Here is a 19,532-nt window from a genome sequence, read left to right on the forward strand (position 1 = left end):
ATGGGGGAAGAAGAGAGAGAGTGATGGTGGGGTAGGTGGGGATCCTGTGGGGTCCACAGATCCTGTGGTGTCAAGGAAAAGTCATCCCTGCACCAAATGGCATCAAAATTCACGTTTTGAGCCATTTCTGGCGTTAAACGCCGGGCTGGTGCCCATTCCTGGCGTTTAACGCCAGGTTCTTGCTCTTTTCTGGCGTTTAACGCCAGTCTGGTGCCCCTTTCTGGCGTTAAACGCCCAGAATGGTGCCAGACTGGGCGTTAAACGCCCAACTGCTAGGCTTACTGGCGTTTGAACGCCAGCAGCATCTTCCTCCAGGGTGTGCTATTTTTCTTCCTGTTTTTCATTCTGTTTTTGCTTTTTTCATTGTTTTTGTGACTTCTTATGATCATGAACCTACGAAAAAGATAAAATAACAAAAGAAAATAATTAAGTATAAAACATTGGGTTGCCTCCCAACAAGCGCTTCTTTAATGTCATTAGCTTGACAGAGGGCTTCTCATGGAGCCTCAGAAATACTCAGAACCGTGTTGGAACCTCCTAACACCAAACTTAGAGTTTGAATGTGGGGGTTCAACACCAAACTTAGAGTTTGGTTGTGGCCTCCCAACACCAAACTTAGAGTTTGACTGTGGGGGCTCAGTTTGGCTCTGTTTTGAGAGAAGCTCTTCATGCTTCCTCTCCATGATGACAGAGGGATATCCTTGGGCCTTAAACACCAAGGATTCTTCATTCACTTGAATGATCAACTCTCCTCTATCAACATCAATCACAGCCCTTGCTGTAGCTAGGAAGGGTCTGCCAAGGATGATGGATTCATCCATGCACTTCCCAGTCTCTAGGACTATGAAGTCAGTAGGGATGTAATGGTCTTCAACTTTTACCAGAACATCCTCTACAAGTCCATAGGCTTGTTTTCTTGAGTTGTCTGCCATCTCTAGTGAGATTTTTGCAGCTTGCACCTCAAAGATCCCAAATTTCTCCATTACAGAGAGGGGCATGAGGTTTACACTTGACCCTAAGTCACACAAGGCCTTCTTGAAGGTCATGGTGCCTATGGTACAAGGTATAGAAAACTTCCCAGGATCCTGCCTCTTTTGAGGTAGTTTCTGCCTGGACAAGTCATTCAGTTCTTTGGTGAGCAAAGGGGATTCATCCTCCCAAGTCTCATTTCCAAATAACTTGTCATTCAGCTTCATGATTGCTCCAAGGTATTTAGCAACTTGCTCCTCAGTGACATACTCATCCTCTTCAGAGGAAGAATACTCATTAGAGCTCATGAATGGCAGAAGTAAGTCCAATGGAATCTCTATGGTCTCATTTTGAGCCTCAGATTTCCATGGTTCTTCATTGGGGAACTCATTAGAGGTCAGTGGACGTCCAGTGAGGTCTTCCTCAGTGGCGTTCACTGCCTCTTCTTCCTCCCAGAATTCGGCCATGTTGATGGCCTTGCACTCTCCTTTTGGATTTTCTTCTGTATTGCTTGGAAGAGTACTTGGAGGGAGTTCAGTAATTTTCTTGCTCAGCTGACCCACTTGTCCTTCCAAATTTCTGATGGAGGACCTTGTTTCAGTCATGAAACTTTGAGTGGTTTTGATCAGATCAGAGACCATAGTTGCTAAGTCAGAGGTATTCTGCTTAGAACTCTCTGTCTGTTGCTGAGATGATGATGGAAAAGGCTTGCTATTGCTAAACCTGTTTCTTCCACCATTATTATTATTGAAACCTTGTTGAGGTCTCTGTTGATCCTTCCATGAAAGATTTGGATGATTCCTCCATGAAGGATTGTAGGTGTTTCCATAGGGTTCTCCCATGTAATTCACCTCTTCTATTGAAGGGTTCTCAGGATCATAGGCTTCTTCCTCAGATGAAGCTTCCTTAGTACTGCTTGGTGCATTTTGCATTCCAGACAGACTTTGAGAAATCATATTGACTTGTTGAGTCAATATTTTGTTCTGAGCCAATATGACATTCAGAGTGTCAGTCTCAAGAACTCCTTTCTTCTGACTAGTCCCATTGTTCACAGGATTTCTTTCAGAAGTGTACATGAATTGGTTATTTGCAACCATTTCAATCAGTTCTTGAGCTTCAGTAGGCGTCTTCTTCAGATGAAGAGATCCTCCAGAAGAGCTATCCAAGGACATCTTGGACAGTTCAGAGAGACCATCATAGAAAATACCTATGATGCTCCATCCAGAAAGCATGTCAGTGGGACACTTTCTGATCAATTGTTTGTATCTTTCCCAAGCTTCATAGAGGGATTCTCCTTCCTTCTGTCTGAAGGTTTGGACTTCCACTCTAAGCTTACTCAATTTTTGAGGTGGAAAGAACTTTGCCAAGAAGGCATTGACTAGCTTTTCCCAAGAGTCCAGGCTTTCTTTAGGTTGAGAGTCCAACCATGTCCTAGCTCTGTCTCTTACAGCAAAAGGGAATAGCATTAGTCTGTAGACCTCAGGGTCAACCCCATTAGTCTTGACAGTGTCACAGATTTGCAAGAACTCAGCTAAGAACTGATGAGGATCTTCCAATGGAAGTCCATGGAACTTGCAATTCTGTTGCATTAGAGAAACTAATTGAGGCTTAAGCTCAAAATTGTTTGCTCCAATGGCAGGGATAGAGATGCTTCTCCCATAGAAGTTGGGAGTAGGTGCAGTAAAGTCACCCAGCACCTTCCTTGCATTGTTGGCATTTTTGTTGTTTTCGGCTGCCATTTGTTCTTCTTCTTTGAAGAGTTCGTTCAGGTGCTCTAAAGAGAGTTGTGCTTTGGCTTCTCTTAGCTTTCTCTTCAAGGTCCTTTCAGGTTCAGGATCAGCCTCAACAAGAATGCCTTTATCTTTGCTCCTGCTCATAAGAAAGAGAAGGGAACAAGAAAATGTGGAATCCTCTATGTCACAGTATAGAGATTCCTTTAGGTGTCAGAGGAAAAGAAGAGTAGAAGACAGAAGTAGAAAATTCGAACTTATCAGAGAAAATGGAGTTCGAATTTTGCATTAAGGGGTAGTGTTAGTCCATAAATAGAAGGATGTGAGAAGGAGGGAACTAATTTTCGAAAATTAAGTGAAAAATTTTGAAAAATTTTTTGAAAAACATTACTTAATTTTCGAAAATGAAAAGGGAAAAGAAATCAAATGATTTTTGAAAAAGATTTTGAAATTAGAAATCAGAAAGATTTGATTGAAAACTATTTTGAAGAAGATGTGGTTAAGAAGATATGATTTGAAAACAATTTTAAAAGATATGATTTGAAAACATTTTAAAAAGATTTGATTTGAAAATTAAAAACTTGACTAACAAGAAAAGATATGATTCAATCATTAAACCTTTCTCAACAGAAAAGGTAACATACTTGAAATGTTGAATCAAATCATTAATTGATAGTAAGTATCCTTGAAAAAGGAAAGAAGTTAATTTTGAAAAAGATTTGATTGAAAAATTGATTTGAAAAAGATTTGATTTTGAAAAGATGTTGAAAACTTAAAAAAAATTGATTTGAAAACAAAATCTTCCCCCTTTAGCCATCCTAGCGTTAAACGCCCAGAATGGTGCACATTCTGGCGTTTAACGCCCAAAATGCTACCCTTTTGGGCGTTAAACGCCCAACCAGGTACCCTGGCTGGCGTTTAAACGCCAGTCTGTCCTTCTTCACTGGGCGTTTTGAACGCCCAGCTTTTTCTGTGCAATTCCTCTGCTGTATGTTCTGAGTCTTCAATTCTCTGTATTATTGACTTGAAAAGACACAAATTAAAAATATTTTTTGGATTTTTGATAATAGGAAAAATCAAAATGCAACAAGAATCAAATAACAATGCATGCAAGACACCAAACTTAGCAGTTTGTATACTGCTGACACTAACAAAATGAAAATGCATATGAGACACACAAAACAATCAAGTCAATTGAATTCAAAGATCAGAGCAAGTAAATCATCAAGAACATCTTGAAGATCACTAAGATACATGAATGAATACATGCAATTGACACCAAACTTATGATGAGACTAGTGTCTCAATAAGAAACAACAATATTTTTGGTTTTTATGATTTTGTAAAATTTTTTTGTGTTTTTCGAAAATTAAATGGAAAAAGATATCAAAATTCTTAATGAGAATTCCAGGAATCAATGCAATGTTAGTCTAAGACTCCGGTCCAGGAATTAGACATGGCTTCACAGCCAGCCAAGCTTTCAGAGAAAGCTTCGGTCCAAAACACTAGACATGGCCAAAAGCCAGCCAAGCCTTAGCAGGTCACTGCTCCAAAAGCAAGATTGATAAGAAATCAACAAGCTCTTGTGATGATAAGTTGAAACCTCGGTCCAATGAAATTAGACATGGCTTCTCAGCCAGCCAGATTTCAACAAATCACCATGAAACTCTAGAATTCATCTTCAAGAATTTCGAAAAAAAATAAATACCTAATCTAAGCAACAAGATGAACCGTCAGTTGTCCAGCCTGAACAATCCCTGGCAATAACGCCAAAAACTTGGTGTTGTTGCCGGATCTTGGCACTGATGTTACCAAAAGCTTGCTCAAAACTTGAACAATCCCCGGCAACGGCGCCAAAAACTTGGTGCGCAAAATTGTGAACAATACTTTTTCACAACTCTCATAATCCCCGGTAATGGCTCCAAAAACGTGGTAGCTCAATACCATGGCATTACACAACTTCGCACAACTAACCAGCAAGTGCACTGGGTCGTCCAAGTAATAAACCTTACGTGAGTAAGGGTCGATCCCACGGAGATTGTTAGTATTGAAGCAAGCTATGGTCATCTTGTAAATCTTAGTCAGGCAAACTCAAATGGTAATGGTGATGAACGAAAATAACACAAAGGTAAAGATAGAGATACTTATGTAATTCATTGGTAGGAACTTTAGATAAGCGCATGAAGATGCCTTCCCTTCCGTCTCTCTGCTTTCCTACTGCCTTCATCCAATCCTTCTTACTCCTTTCCATGGCAAGCTTAAGCAAGGGTTTCACCGTTGTCAGTGGCTACCTCCCATCCTCTCAGTGAAAGCGATTGCATATGCTCTGTCACAGCATAGCGGAATTCATCTGTCGGTTCTCAATCAGGCCGGAATAGAATCCAGTGATTCTTTTGCGTCTGTCACTAACGCCCCGCCCTCAGGAGTTTGAAGCACGTCACAGTCATTCAGTCATTGAATCCTACTCAGAATACCACAGACAAGGTTAGACCTTCCGGATTCTCTTGAATGCCGCCATCAGTTCTTGCCTATACCACGAAGACTCTGATCTCACGGAATGGTTGGCTCGTTTGTCAGGCGAGCACTCGGTTGTCAGGCGATCAACCATGCATCGTGCAATCAGGAATCCAAAAGACATTCACTATGGCCTTAGTTGCTTGTAGAACAAGAGTGGTTGTCAGTCACTTTTGTTCATGGGTGAGAATGATGATGAGTGTCACAGATCATCACATTCATCAAGTTGAAGAACAAATGATATCTTAGAACAAGAACAAGCGGAATTGAATAGAAGAACAATAGTAATTGCATTAATACTCGAGGTACAGCAGAGCTCCACACCTTAATCTATGGTGTGTAGAAACTCAACCGTTGATAATACATAAGCATAAGGTCTAGGCATGGCCGAATGGCCAGCCTCCCAATGATCTAAGATAGCATAAAAATGAAGATAGCAACCAAAGTCTTCTCATACAATAGCAAAAGGTCCTACTTATAAGAACTAGTAGCCTAAGGTGTACAGAAATGAGTAAATGACATAAAAATCCACTTCCGGGCCCACTTGGTGTGTGCTTGGGCTGAGCATTGAAGCATTTTTCGTGCAGAGACTCTTCTTGGAGTTAAACGCCAGCTTTCATGCCAGTTTGGGCGTTTAACTCCCATTTGGGTGCCAGTTCCAGCGTTTAACGCTGGGATTTCTTGAGGTGACTTTGAACGCCGGTTTGGGCCATCAAATCTTGGGCAAAGTATGGAGTATCATATATTGCTGGAAAGCCCAGGATGTCTACTTTCCAACGCCATTAAGAGCGCGCCAATTGGGCTTCTGTAGCTCCAGAAAATCCACTTCGAGTGCAGGGAGGTCAGAATCCAACAGCATCTGCAGTCCTTTTTGGCCTCTGAATCAGATTTTTGCTCAGGTCCCTCAATTTCAGCCGGAAAATACCTGAAATCACAGAAAAACACACAAACTCATAGTAAAGTCCAGAAAAGTGAATTTTAACTAAAAACTAATAAAAAATATACTAAAAACTAACTAGATCATATCAAAAACATACTAAAAACAATGCCAAAAAGTATACAAATTATCCGCTCATCAGCATCCAACAGTACTAGAAAGGCAGCTTCTGAAGAAGTTTATGATCCTGAAACCCTGCCATGGCAGAGGTTAATTACATGGGTGAACCATATGGAAACACCTATAACCCATCATGGAGAAATCATCCAAATTTCTCCTGGAAGGATCAACAAAAGCCTCAACAAGGCTTTAACAATGGTGGACGCAATAGGCTGAGCAATAGCAAGCCATATCCATCATCTTCTCAGCAACAGACAGAGAATTCTGAACAAAATACTTCTAATTTAGCCAATATAGTCTCTGATCTATCAAAGGCCACTTTTAGTTTCATGAATGAAACAAGATCATCCATCAGAAATCTGGAGGCACAAGTGGGCCAGCTGAGTAAGAAAGTCATTGAAACTCCTCCCAGTATTCTCCCAAGTAATACAGAAGAGAATCCAAAAGGAGAGTGCAAGGCCATTGATGTGATCAATGTGGCCGAACACACAAGGGAGGAAGAGGACGAAAATCCTAGTGAGGAAGACCTCCTGGGACGTCCTTTAAGCAAGAAGGAGTTTCCTATTAAGGATCCAGAGGAATCTGAGGCTCATATAGGGACCATAGAGATTCCATTAAATCTCCTTCTGCCATTCATGAGCTCTGAAGACTATTCTTCCTCTGAGGAGGATGAAGATGTGACTGGAGAGCAAGTTGCTCAATATTTAGGAGCTATCATGAAGCTGAATGCCAAGTTGTTTGGTAATGAGACTTGGGAAAGTGAACCTCCCTTGCTCATTAGTGAACTAGATACTTGGATTCAGAAAACTCTACCTCAAAAGAAACAAGATCCTGGCAAGTTCTTAATACCTTGTACCATTGGCACCATGAGCTTTGAAAAAGCTCTATGTGATCTGGGGTCAGGGATAAATCTTATGCCACTCTCTGTAATGGAGAAGCTGGGGATCATTGAGGTACAACCTGCCTTGTTCTCATTGCAATTGGCAGACAAGTCAGTGAGACAAGCTTATGGAATAGTAGAGGACGTGCTAGTAAAGGTTGAAGGCCTTTACATCCCTGCTGATTTCATAATCTTAGACACTAGGAAAGAAGAGGATGATTGCATCATCCTTGGAAGACCTTTCCTAGCCACAGCAGAAGCTGTGATAGATGTCAACAGAGGTGAATTAGTCCTTCAATTGAATGGGGACTACCTTGTGTTTAAGGCACATGGCCATCCCTCTGTGACAAAAGAGAGTAAGCAGGAAGAGCTTCTCTCAGTTCAGAGTCAAGAAGAGCCCACACAGTCAAACTCTAAGTTTGGTGTTGTGAGGCCACAACCAAACTCTAAGTTTGGTGTTCAAACCCCATATCCAAACTCTAAGTTTGGTGTTGGGACTACACACTAACATTGACCTGATCATCTTGTGGCTCCATGAGAGCCACTGTCAAGCTATTGACATTAAAGAAGCGCTTGTTGGGAGGCAACCCAATTTTAATTATCTAATTTTTATTTTATTGTTATTTTTTGTTTTATTAGGTACATGATCATGAGGAGTCACGAAAAAAATCAAAAAAATTAAAAACAGAGTCAAAAACAGAAGAAAAAAATTTTTTCACCCTGGAGGTCGCGCAGACTGGCGTTCAACGCCAGTAAGATGCATCTGGATGGCGTTCAACGCCAGAACAGAGCACCATTCTGGCGCTGAACGCCAGAAACAAGCAACATCCTGGCGCTGAACGCCAGGAATGTGCCTAGAGGAGACAAACTAGCGCTGAACGCCAGTAACAAGCATGAAACTGGCGTTCAACGCCAGAAACATGCATTACATGGGCGTTGAACGCCCATAACGTGCACCAATGGGCGTTTAAACGCCAGAATGATGCACGAAGGCATTTTACATGCCTATATGGTGAAGGAATGGTATTTCTTTTCACCTCAGGATCTGTGGACCCCACAGGATCACCTCAGGATCTGTGGACCCCACAGGATCCCCACCTACCATATTCCCACCTTACCTTTTAATCCTAATCACACTCTCCTAATCCTATTTCACTCTTCCCCATATCACACTTCCCAAAAAGCTTCACCAATCACCTCAATTCCTCTTCCCAATTACCCCATTCACCATTCACATCAACCCACTCTTCCCCATAAACCCCACCTACCTTCATAAAATTCAAATTCAATTCCCCACCCATTCCCACCCAAAATAGCCGAACACCCACCCTCCCCTCTTTCTATAAATACCCTTCCCTTCTACTTCATTTTCACACAACACACCCCCTTCTTCTCCCACATAGCCGAACCTACTTCTCTCCCTCTCTACCATATTTTCTTCTTCTTCTTCTCTTCTTTTCTTTCTTGCTCGAGGGCGAGCAAAATTTTACGTTTGGTGTGGTAAAAGCATAAGCTTTTTGTTTTTCCATTACCATCAATGGCACCTAAGGCCGGAGTATCCTCTAAAAAAGGGAAAGGGAAGACAAAAGCTTCCACCTCCGAGTCATGGGAGATGGAAAGATTCATCTCCAAGAGCCATCAAGACCACTTCTATGATGTTGTGGCAAAGAAGAAAGTGATCCCCGAGGTCCCTTTCAAGCTCAAAAAGAATGAGTATCCGGAAATCCGACATGAAATCCAAAGAAGAGGTTGGGAAGTCCTAACCAACCCCATGCAACAAGTCAGAATATTGATGGTTCAAGAGTTCTATGCCAATGCATGGATCACTAGGAACCATGATCAAAGTATGAACCCGAATCCAAAGAACTATCTCACAATGGTTCGGGGGAAATATTTAGATTTTAGTCCGAAAAATGTGAGGTTGGCGTTTCACTTGCCTATGATGCAAGGAGATGAACGCCCCTACACTAGAAGGGTCAACTTTAACCAAAGGTTGGACCAAGTCCTTATGGACATATGTGTGGAAGGAGCTCAGTGGAGAATAGACTCCAAAGGCAAGCCAGTGCAACTAAGAAGACTGGATCTCAAGCCTGTGGCTAGAGGATGGTTGGAGTTCATACAATGCTCCATCATTCCTACTAGCAACCGATCTGAAGTTACTGTGGATCGGGCCATCATGATCCATAGCATCATGATTGGAGAGGAAGTAGAAGTTCATGAGGTCATCTCCAATGAACTCTACAAAATAGCCGATAAGTCCTCCACCATGGCAAGGCTAGCTTTTCCTCACCTTATTTGCCATCTGTGTTACTCAGCTGGAGTCATCATAGAAGGAGACACCTCCATTGAAGAGGATAAGCCCATCACCAAGAAGAGGATGGAGCAAGCAAGAGAAACCATGCACGGTTCTCAAGAAGTGCATGAGGAAGCTCATCATCAACAAATTCCTGAGATGCCTCAAGGGATGCACTTTCCTCCCAACAACTATTGGGAGCAACTCAACACCTCCTTAGAAGATTTGAGCCACAATGTGGAACAATTGAGGGTGGAACATCATGAGCACTCCATTATTCTCCAAGAAATAAGAGAAGACCAAAGAGCAATGAGGGAGGAGCAACAAAGGCAAGGAAGAGACATAGAAGAGCTTAAGGACATTGTTGGTCCTTCAAGAAGAAGACGCCACTAAAAGGTGGATTCATTCCTTGTTCTTTATTTCTTTCTGTTTTCGGTTTTTAATATTGTGTTTATCTATGTTTTGTGTCTCTACTTCATGATCATTAGTATGTAACCATGCCTTAAAGCTATGAACAAAATCCATTAATCCTTCACCTCTCTTAAATGAAAAATGTTTTAATTCAAAAGAACAAGAAGTACATGAATTTCGAATTCATCCTTGAATTTAATTTAATTATATTGATGTGGTGGCAATACTTTCTGTTTTCTGAATGAATGCTTGAACAGTGCATATTTTTGATATTATTTTTTATGAGTGTTAAAATTGTTGGCTCTTGAAAGAATGATGAACAAAGAGAAATGTTATTGATGATCTGAAAAAAATCATGAAATTGATTCTTGAAGCAAGAAAAAGCAGTGAAAAGCAAAAGCTTGTGCGAAAAAAAAAATATATATAGAAAGAAAAAGAAGGAGCAATAGAAAAAGCCAATAGCCCTTAAAACCAAAAGGCAAGGGTAAAAAGGATCCAAGGCTTTGAGCATCAATGGATAGGAGGGCCCAAGGAAATTAAATCCAGGCCTAAGCGGCTAAATCAAGCTGTCCCTAACCATGTGCTTGTGTCATGAAGGTCCAAGTGGAAAGCTTGAGACTGAGTGGTTAAAGTCGTGATCCAAAGCAAAAGAGTGTGCTTAAGAGCTCTGGACACCACTAACTGGGGACTCTAGCAAAGCTGAGTCACAATCTGAAAAGGTTCACCCAGTTATGTGTCTGTGGCATTTATGTATCCGGTGGTATTACTGGAAAACAAAGTGCTTAGGGCCACGGCCAAGACTCATAAGTAGCTGTGTTCAAGAATCAACATGCTTAACTAGGAGAGTCAATAACACTATCCCAAATTCTAAGTTCCCAGAGACGCCAATCACTCTAAACTTCAAAGGAAAAAGTGAGATGCCAAAACTATTCAGAAGCAAAAAGCTACAAGTCCCGCTCATCTAATTAAATTAATATTCATTGATATTTTAGAATTTATAGTATATTCTCTTCTTTTTATCCTATTTGATTTTCAGTTGCTTGGGGACAAGCAACAATTTAAGTTTGGTGTTGTGATGAGCGGATAATTTATACGCTTTTTGACATTGTTTTTAGATAGTTTTTAATAAGTTCAAGCTACTTTTAGGGATGTTTTCATTAGTTTTTATGTTAAATTCACATTTCTGGACTTTACTATGAGTTTGTGTGTTTTTCTGTGATTTCAGGTAAATTCTGGCTGAAATTGAGGGATTTGAGCAAAACTCTGAAGAAGGCTGACAAAAGGACTGCTGATGCTGTTGGAATCTGAACTCCCTGCACTCAAAATGGATTTTCTGGAGCTACAGAACTCCAAATGGTGCGTTCTCAACGGCGTTGGAATGTAGACATCCAGAGCTTTCCACCAATATATAATAGTCCATACTTTATTCGGAGATTGACGACGTAACTTGGCGTTGAACGCCAAGTACAAGCTGCTGTCTGGAGTTAAACGCCAGAAAAACGTCATGATCCGGAGTTGAACGCCCAAAACACGTCATAACTCGGAGTTCAACTCCAAGAGAAGCCTTAGCTCGTGGATTAATCAAGCTCAGCCCAAGCATACACCAAGTGGGCCCCGGAAGTGGATTTATGCATCAATTACTTACTCATGTAAACCCTAGGAGCTAGTTTATTATAAATAGAACATTTATCTATTGTATTAGATATCTGGGATCACTTTAGGTCTTTGATCAGTCGGTCTTGTGACCACATGGGGGCTGGCCATTCGGCCATGCCTGAACCCTTTGCTTGTGTATTTTCAACGGTGGAGTTTCTGCACACCATAGATTAAGGGTGTGGAGCTCTGCTGTACCTCAAGTATTAATGCAATTCTATTCTCTTTTATTCAAATCTCTCTTATTCTTATTCCAAGATATTCATTCGTACCCAAGAACATGATGAATGTGATGATAAGTAACCCTCATTATCATTCTCACTTATGAACGCACGTGATTAACAACCACTTCCGTTCTACCTGCAACAGAGCTTGAATGTGTATCTCTTAGATTCCCCAACAGAATCTTCGTGGTATAAGCTAGATAGATGGCGGCATTTATGAGGATCCGGAAAGTCTCACCTTGTCTGTGGTATTCCGAGTAGGATCCTGGGAATCCGGAAAGTCGAACCTTGTCTGTGGTATTCCGAGTAGGATTCCGGTAATGAATGACTGTGATGTGCTTCAGACTCGCAAGTGCTGGGCGTTAGTGACAGACGCAAAAGAATCAAGGGATTCTATTCCAGTAGGAGCGGGAACCAACCAGTGATTAGCCGTGCTGTGACAGAGCGCGTGAGCGTAGTTTTCACTGCGAGGATGGGATGTAGCCATCAACCATGGGTGATGCCTCCAGACGATTAGCCATGCGAGTGACAGCCGCAGAGGATCATTTTCCCGAGAGGATTGAAAGTAGCCACCGCTGATGGTGAACCCCTATACACAGCTTGCCATGGAAAGGAGTAAGAAGGATTGAGTTGAAGAAGTGGGAAAGCAGGCATCCTTGAGCCATACAGTATCTCCATTCGCTTATCTGAATTTCCCACCAATGAATCTGCATAAGTATTCTATCCCTTTTATTATTTATTTTCTTATTTCTATTTTCGAAACCATAAATCAATTTAATCTGCCTAACTGAGATTTACAAGGTGACCATAGCTTGCTTCATACCAACAATCTCTGTGGGATCGACCCTTACTCGCGTAAGGTTATTACTTGGACGACCCAGTACACTTGCTGGTTAGTTGAACGGAGTTGTGTCCACTCGTGCCAATTTCAAATTCCATAATTTTACAATGAATACAACTTAAAAGAATAGTGATCACAATTTCGTCCACCAGCCACGTTAACTTAGTTAACGTGAGTTCCAACGTAGAGAATTTGGCATTTGGAGCGTTAGTGACAAAGGTAAGTGTCACTAACGCTCTCGAAGGTGAATCACACCTATGTTAAGAGTCACGTTAGCTATACTAACATGGACTCTAACGTAGGAACAAAGGGGCACTAAGCAACGTTAATGGGAAAAGTGATTCCCATTAACGTTCACGAAGGGGTATAAGCCAACGTTATTAGGAAAAGTGAGTCCCAATAACGTTGGCCAAAAATTGAAAAGGCAACGCTAGTGGTCACGTTAAGACCACTAACGTTGGATTTAACGTGGATATATGAGGTTGAAATGTTAGTGGAAAAAGTGAATGCCACTAACGTTCTCAAACCCACAATGGCACTCAACGTTAAATCTTACTAAATACCCAAGCCTAATTCATATTTCTCTGCAACTTGGGCCCACTAAAGATGAGAACTGCTTCAACTCAAGATCCAGAGCCCACATCCAAGACTTGAAGAACTCACTAGAAGATCAAGAGGAGTAGTATATATAGGAGTAGTTTTGAACTAGAGAGAAGCTTGGCACTTTTGGGAACTACTCTCTATAGATTTACTTTTCTGCACTTTTAGCATGAATTCTTCTTCTCTGCCACTTTTCATTTCTAGAGCTGTTCCGAGGGTTACCTGAAACTGTAGGTCAATCTTGGTCGAGATCTTCTGTGTTGGTTGGAGCCGACGTGTCCGGCAGGTGTATAGCGACCGGAGCTGGTGTGTCCGCTTGTGGAAATGAGAGTGCTGCTGATCCTTTATCACCGAAGGGTGGGGGGTACCTACAAGGGACTCCAATGCTTAAGTTGGCAAGGGTATTAAACAGGTATTGATCGGGGTAAAACTTGTCTCTCAACAAATTCTCATTCGGCAAGTGTACCGAATTTGTCGTCAAGTAAAAACTCACAATAGAGTGAGGTCGAATCCCACAGGGATTGATTGATCAAGCAACTTTAATTAGAGGAATGATCTAGTTGAGCAAATCCATGAATAGAGTTGATAATTGCAGAAATTAAAATGGCAGGAAAGTAAATGACTGAAAGTAAATTGCAGAATTGTAACTGGGAATGGGGGAATTGCTCATAAAAGTAAATTGCAGAAAATAAAGAGAATGGGTAAGATCAGAAATGGGGAGTTCATAGGGCTTAGGAGATGCTGCATTCTCCGGATCAATTTCATTTTCATCTCTTCCTCAATCAATGCACTCATTGATCTCCTTGGCAATCTGGTGCACGAAATTGTGATCTCTACTTTTCACAACTCAAATAATCCCCGGTGATGAATCCAAAACCTTGGTGTTCAATACCATGGCATAAACACAACTTCGTACAACTAACCAGCAAGTTTACTGGGTCGTCCAAGTAATAAACCTTACGCGAGTAAGGGTCGATCCCACAGAGATTGTTGGTATGAAGCAAGCTATGGTCACCTTGTAAATCTTTGTCAGGCAAACTCAAATGGTTATGAATGATGAATAAAACATAAAGATAAAGATAGAGATACTTATGTAATTCATTGGTGGGAATTTCAGATAAGCGTATGGAGATGCTTTGTCCCTTCCGTCTCTCTGCTTTCCTACTATCTTCAGCCAATCCTTCTGACTCCTTTCCATGGCAAGCTGTATGTAGGGTTTCACCGTTGTCAGTGGCTACCTCCCATCCTCTCAGTGAAAATGTTCAACGCACCCTGTCACGGCACGGCTATTCAGCTGTCGGTTCTCGATCATGTCGGAATAGAATCCAGTGATTCTTTTGCGTCTGTCACTAACGCCCCACAATCGCGAGTTTTAAGCTCGTCACAGTCATTCAATCATTGAATCCTACTCAGAATACCACAGACAAGGTTTAGACCTTCCGGATTCTCTTGAATGCCGCCATCAATTCTAGCTTATACCACGAAGATTCCGGTTAAAGAATCCAAGAGATATCCACCCAATCTAAGGTAGAACGGAGGTGGTTGTCAGGCACACGTTCATAGGTGAGAATGATGATGAGTGTCACGGATCATCACATTCATCAAGTTGAAGAACAAGTGATATCTTAGAACAAGAATAAGCCGAATTGAATAGAAGAACAATAGTAATAGCATTAATACTCGAGGTACAGCAGAGCTCCACACCTTAATCTATGGTGTGTAGAAACTCCACCGTTTAAAATATATAAGAACAAGGTCTAGGCATGGCCGTGAGGCCAGCCTCCCAATGATCTAAGATCTAAAGTGATCAAAAGATTACAATACAATAGTAAAAGGTCCTACTTATAGAGAAAATCTACTTCGAGTGCAGGGAGATCAGAATCCAACAGCATCTGCAGTCCTTTTTAGTCTCTGAATCAGATTTTTGCTCAGGTCCCTCAATTTCAGCCAGAAAATACCTGAAATCACAGAAAAACACACAAACTCATAGTAAAGTCCAGAAAAGTGAATTTTAACTAAAAAATAATAAAAATATACTAAAAACGAACTAGAACATACTAAAAACATACTAAAAACAATGCCAAAAGGTGTACAAATTATCCGCTCATCACAACACCAAACTTAAATTGTTGCTTGTCCTCAAGCAACTGAAAATCAAATAAGATAAAAAGAAGAGAATATACAATGAATTCCAAAAACATATATGAAGATCAGTATTAATTAGATGAGTGGGGCTTTTTGCTTTTTGCCTCTGAACAGTTTTGGCATCTCACTCTATCCTTTGAAATTCAGAATGGTTGGCTTCTTTAGGAACTCAGAATCCAGATAGTGTCATTGATTCTCCTAGTTAAGTATGATGATTCTTGAACACAGCTACTTATTGAGTCTTGGCGGTGGCCCAAAGCACTCTGTCTTCCAGTATTACCACCGGATACATACATGCCACAGACACATAATTGGGTGAACCTTTTCAGATTGTGACTCAGCTTTGCTAGAGTCCTCAATTAGAGGTGTCCAGGGTTCTTAAGCACACTCTTTTTGCCTTGGATCACAACTTTATTTCTTTCTTTTTTTTTCTTTCTTTTTTTTTCTTTTCTCCCTTTTTTTCGTTTTTCTCCTTCTCTTTTTTTTTTGAATCACTGCTTTTTCTTGCTTCAAGAATTATTTTTATGATTTTTCAGATCCTCAGTAACATGTCTCCTTTTTCATCATTCTTTCAAGAGCCAACATTCATGAACAACAAATTCAAAAGACATATGCACTGTTTAAGCATACATTCAGAGAACAAAAGTATTGCCACCATATCAAAATAATTAATTTGTTATAAAATTCAAAATTCATGCAATTCTTCTCTTTTTCAATTAAGAACATTTTTCATTCAAGAAAGGTGATGGATTCATAGGACATTCATAACTTTAAGGCATAGACACTAAGACACTAACGATCACAAGACACAAACATAGATAAACATAAGAATGATTTTTCGAAAAACAGAAAATAAAGAACAAGGAAATTAAAGAACGGGATCACCTTAGTGATGGCGGCTTGTTCTTCCTCTTGAAGATACTATGGAGTGCTTGAGCTCCTCAATGTCTCTTCCTTGCCTTTGTTGCTCCTCTCTCATGATTCTTTGATCTTCTCTAATTTCATGGAGGAGGATGGAGTGTTCTTGGTGCTCCACCCTTAGTTGTCCCATGTTGGAACTCAATTCTCCTAGGGAGGTGTTCAGTTGCTCCCAATAGTTTTGTGGAGGAAAGTGCATCCTGATGACAAGTCATCTTAGCCTAGTTTCACTAGTCTTTTTCTTTTATTTTCAATTGAATTATGCACTTTCTTGAGCCATAAGCAAGCCAATTGGGTAGATTTTCATGTTTCCTTTGATTTAATCAACCATAGATGAATTAATGCAATTTCATGAGGTTTTATGCCATTATTATCATATATTATGAAAGAATGAATATCTCATGATTTTGAGCATAGCTTTGATGTGTTTGGTTGATTAATGATAGGTGAAGAAAGCTTGGAGAAAGGTTGAAGCAAGAAGGTATGGCTAGGAGGAAGAGAGAACAAAAAGTTTGAGCAAAAGTTTGCCTCAAACTTTAGCTCAAACTTTTGGAATAAGTGAAAACGAACCAGGGAGCAAAAAGCTTGAGCAAAAGTTTGCCTCAAACTTTTGTGCAAACTTTTGGGAGAAAAGCTTGAGCCAACGTTTGCCTCAAACTTTTTGGCAAACGTTGGCCTCACAAATCAACACCCTGGAGAGCAAAAGTTTGCGCCAACGTTTGCCTCAAACTTTTTGGCAAACGTTGGCGCCATGAGTGTACATGAGGGGGCCAACGTTTGAGCAAAAGTTTGACCCCAAACTTTGGCTCAAACGTTGGTAGCAGCAAAGAGAGGGTGGCTGATGTGAAAAGTTTGAGTAAAACTTTGCCTCAAACTTTTACTCAACCTTTCATGATTTCCAACCCGGTTCACTTCGGTTCTTCTCCAAACTCCAAGAGCAATCAACCAAGGCCTCTATCAACCCAATTCCATCAAGAGCAAAGACCCAATTCAAGGCTTGAAGACCATTTGAAGAAAGTGTATAAATAGCTTAGGATTTAAGTTTTAGGGGAGTTTTTTTTTTTGGGGGGAATTCGTAGTACACTTAGTAGAGAGCTCACTTTACATTTTAGCATTGTTGTTTTTAATTCAAGGGAATTTGGGAGGAGAATTGATCTCTCTTCTTCCTTGTTCTTGCTTGACTACTCTTTACTTTTCTTGCTTCGGATCTTGGGTGGAGAATTGAAGAACTTCTGTTTCAATCTCACCTTGGGATCTTGTTTAATTTTACTGCACAATTGAATTTCCGTTTCGGTTAATTGCTTCTTCATCTACTTTCTCTGCAATATTCATTTCCTTTGCAATTGTTCTTGGTGGATCTAGGAAGGCATTGAGATCTAGACTTGGTTATCTAGTCTCTTGGGTCCTGAGATCTGAATTCCAATTTTACATTCTCTATTTAATGCTTTTCAATCTCATTTACATTTCTGTTTTTAGATCCGATTCAATCCAAGTTATCTTCTACTTCTCTGTTTGTTGCAATTTACTTTTCCTTGTTTAATTTCTGCAAATCCAATTCCCAATTCCCTTTATAATTCAAGCCATTTACATTTCTTGCAATTTAAGATTCTGCAATTTACATTTCTTGCATTCTAAGTTTCTGCCATTTAATTTCTTGTTCTTTAAGATTCATCACTTTAAATTTCAGTTCTCTTTAATTTCATGCAATTTACCCATTCCCTTTACTTTCCATGCAATTTAAATTCTGTTAATCACAAATCTCTCAACCAAATCTTGATTCGCTTGACTAAACCAACCACTAAACTAAAATTGCTCAATCCTTCAATCCCTGTGGGATCGACCTCACTCCTGTGAGTTATTATTACTTGATGTGACCCGGTGAACTTGCCGGTGAGTTTTGTGTCGGATCGTTTTCCGCACATCAAGTTTTTGGCTCCATTGCCGGGGATTGATTAGATTGACAATGATTAAGTGAAGTGGAGATCTAGATCAAGCACTTTTTCTTTAATTTTTGATTAACCCACTAACTGTTTGAATTTTTGCTTAAGCTAACTAAAACTTCATTCTAGCAGTAGATTGAAGTATCACTGGTTTGTGCGTTTCTTATGTTCTGCTTGTATGTCAGGTACAAGGAGAACCATACCCACCTTTCATGAACAAGACGAAAGAACTCTTAGGAGGTTAAGAAGAGCTGAAAGGGGGAAAAATATTGTTGGAGAAGAGGAATCCGAAGAAGAATTCCAAGATATGGAGGAACATTCAACCAATCCACTGATGTGTGGAAAGCGATCCAACACAAAACTCACCGGCAAGTGTACCGGGTCGCATCAAGTAATAATAACTCACATGAGTGAGGTCGATCCCACAGGGATTGAAGGATTGAGCAATTTTAGTTTAGTGGGTGATTTAGTCAAGCGAATCAAGTTTTGGTTGAGTGGGTTGTATTTAACAGAAGATAAATTGCTTGAAATGTAAATGGAGAAGGGAAATTGCAGTAAATTAAAGAGCAGGAAAGTAAAATAGACTGAATCTTAAAGAACAAGAAATTAAATGACTGAAACTTAAAGTGCAAGAAATATAAATTGCGGTAACTTAAATGGCAAGAAATGTAAATGGCTTGAATATAAAAGGGGTTTGAGGACTGGGATTGCAGAATATAAACAAAGAAGAATTGAATTGCCACAATTAATAGAGCAGGAATTGAATTAGAAGCAATGAAAGCTTAAACAGAAATTAAAGTAAAGTGTAGCAAGGTTCACAGAAGAACCCAAGTAAATTGTGATCTCAGGACTCAAGAGCTTAGGTAGCAGAGCCTAAAACCCAATTTCCTTCCCAGATCCGAGTTATCAAAGCAATTGACAGAAAATTAAAGAAGAAGCAGTAAAGGAACAGAAATGAAATTCAATTGTGCATAAAAAGATTTGAAGAGATTTTGAATGGGAATTGAGACAGAATTTCCTCAATTTCTCACACCCAAAACTCAGAAAAAGAAGAGTGAAATTGGCCGAGCAAACACGAGGAAGGAGATCAATCAATTCTCCCTTAATCCTCTGAACTCTCGGTCAAGTCTCTCAAGAACAATTGTAAGAAATTCAAAGCTCAAAGAAAGTGCAAAATTCCAAAGTCAAGCTAAAAGTAAGTGGTCAAAAGTTTTTAATTACATCAAACTAGCTCCTATTTATACACTTTCTATTCTTGGATTTTGGGATTTGGATGGGCTTTTGATTTGGTGAAGAAATGAATTTAATTGGAATTTTAATTGATTTTTTTCGGCCCAAAAGATTGCTTCTAGGAGGC

Source organism: Arachis hypogaea, chromosome 4 (genome assembly GCF_003086295.3).
Source record: "Arachis hypogaea cultivar Tifrunner chromosome 4, arahy.Tifrunner.gnm2.J5K5, whole genome shotgun sequence".
Taxonomy (NCBI): Eukaryota; Viridiplantae; Streptophyta; class Magnoliopsida; order Fabales; family Fabaceae; genus Arachis; species Arachis hypogaea.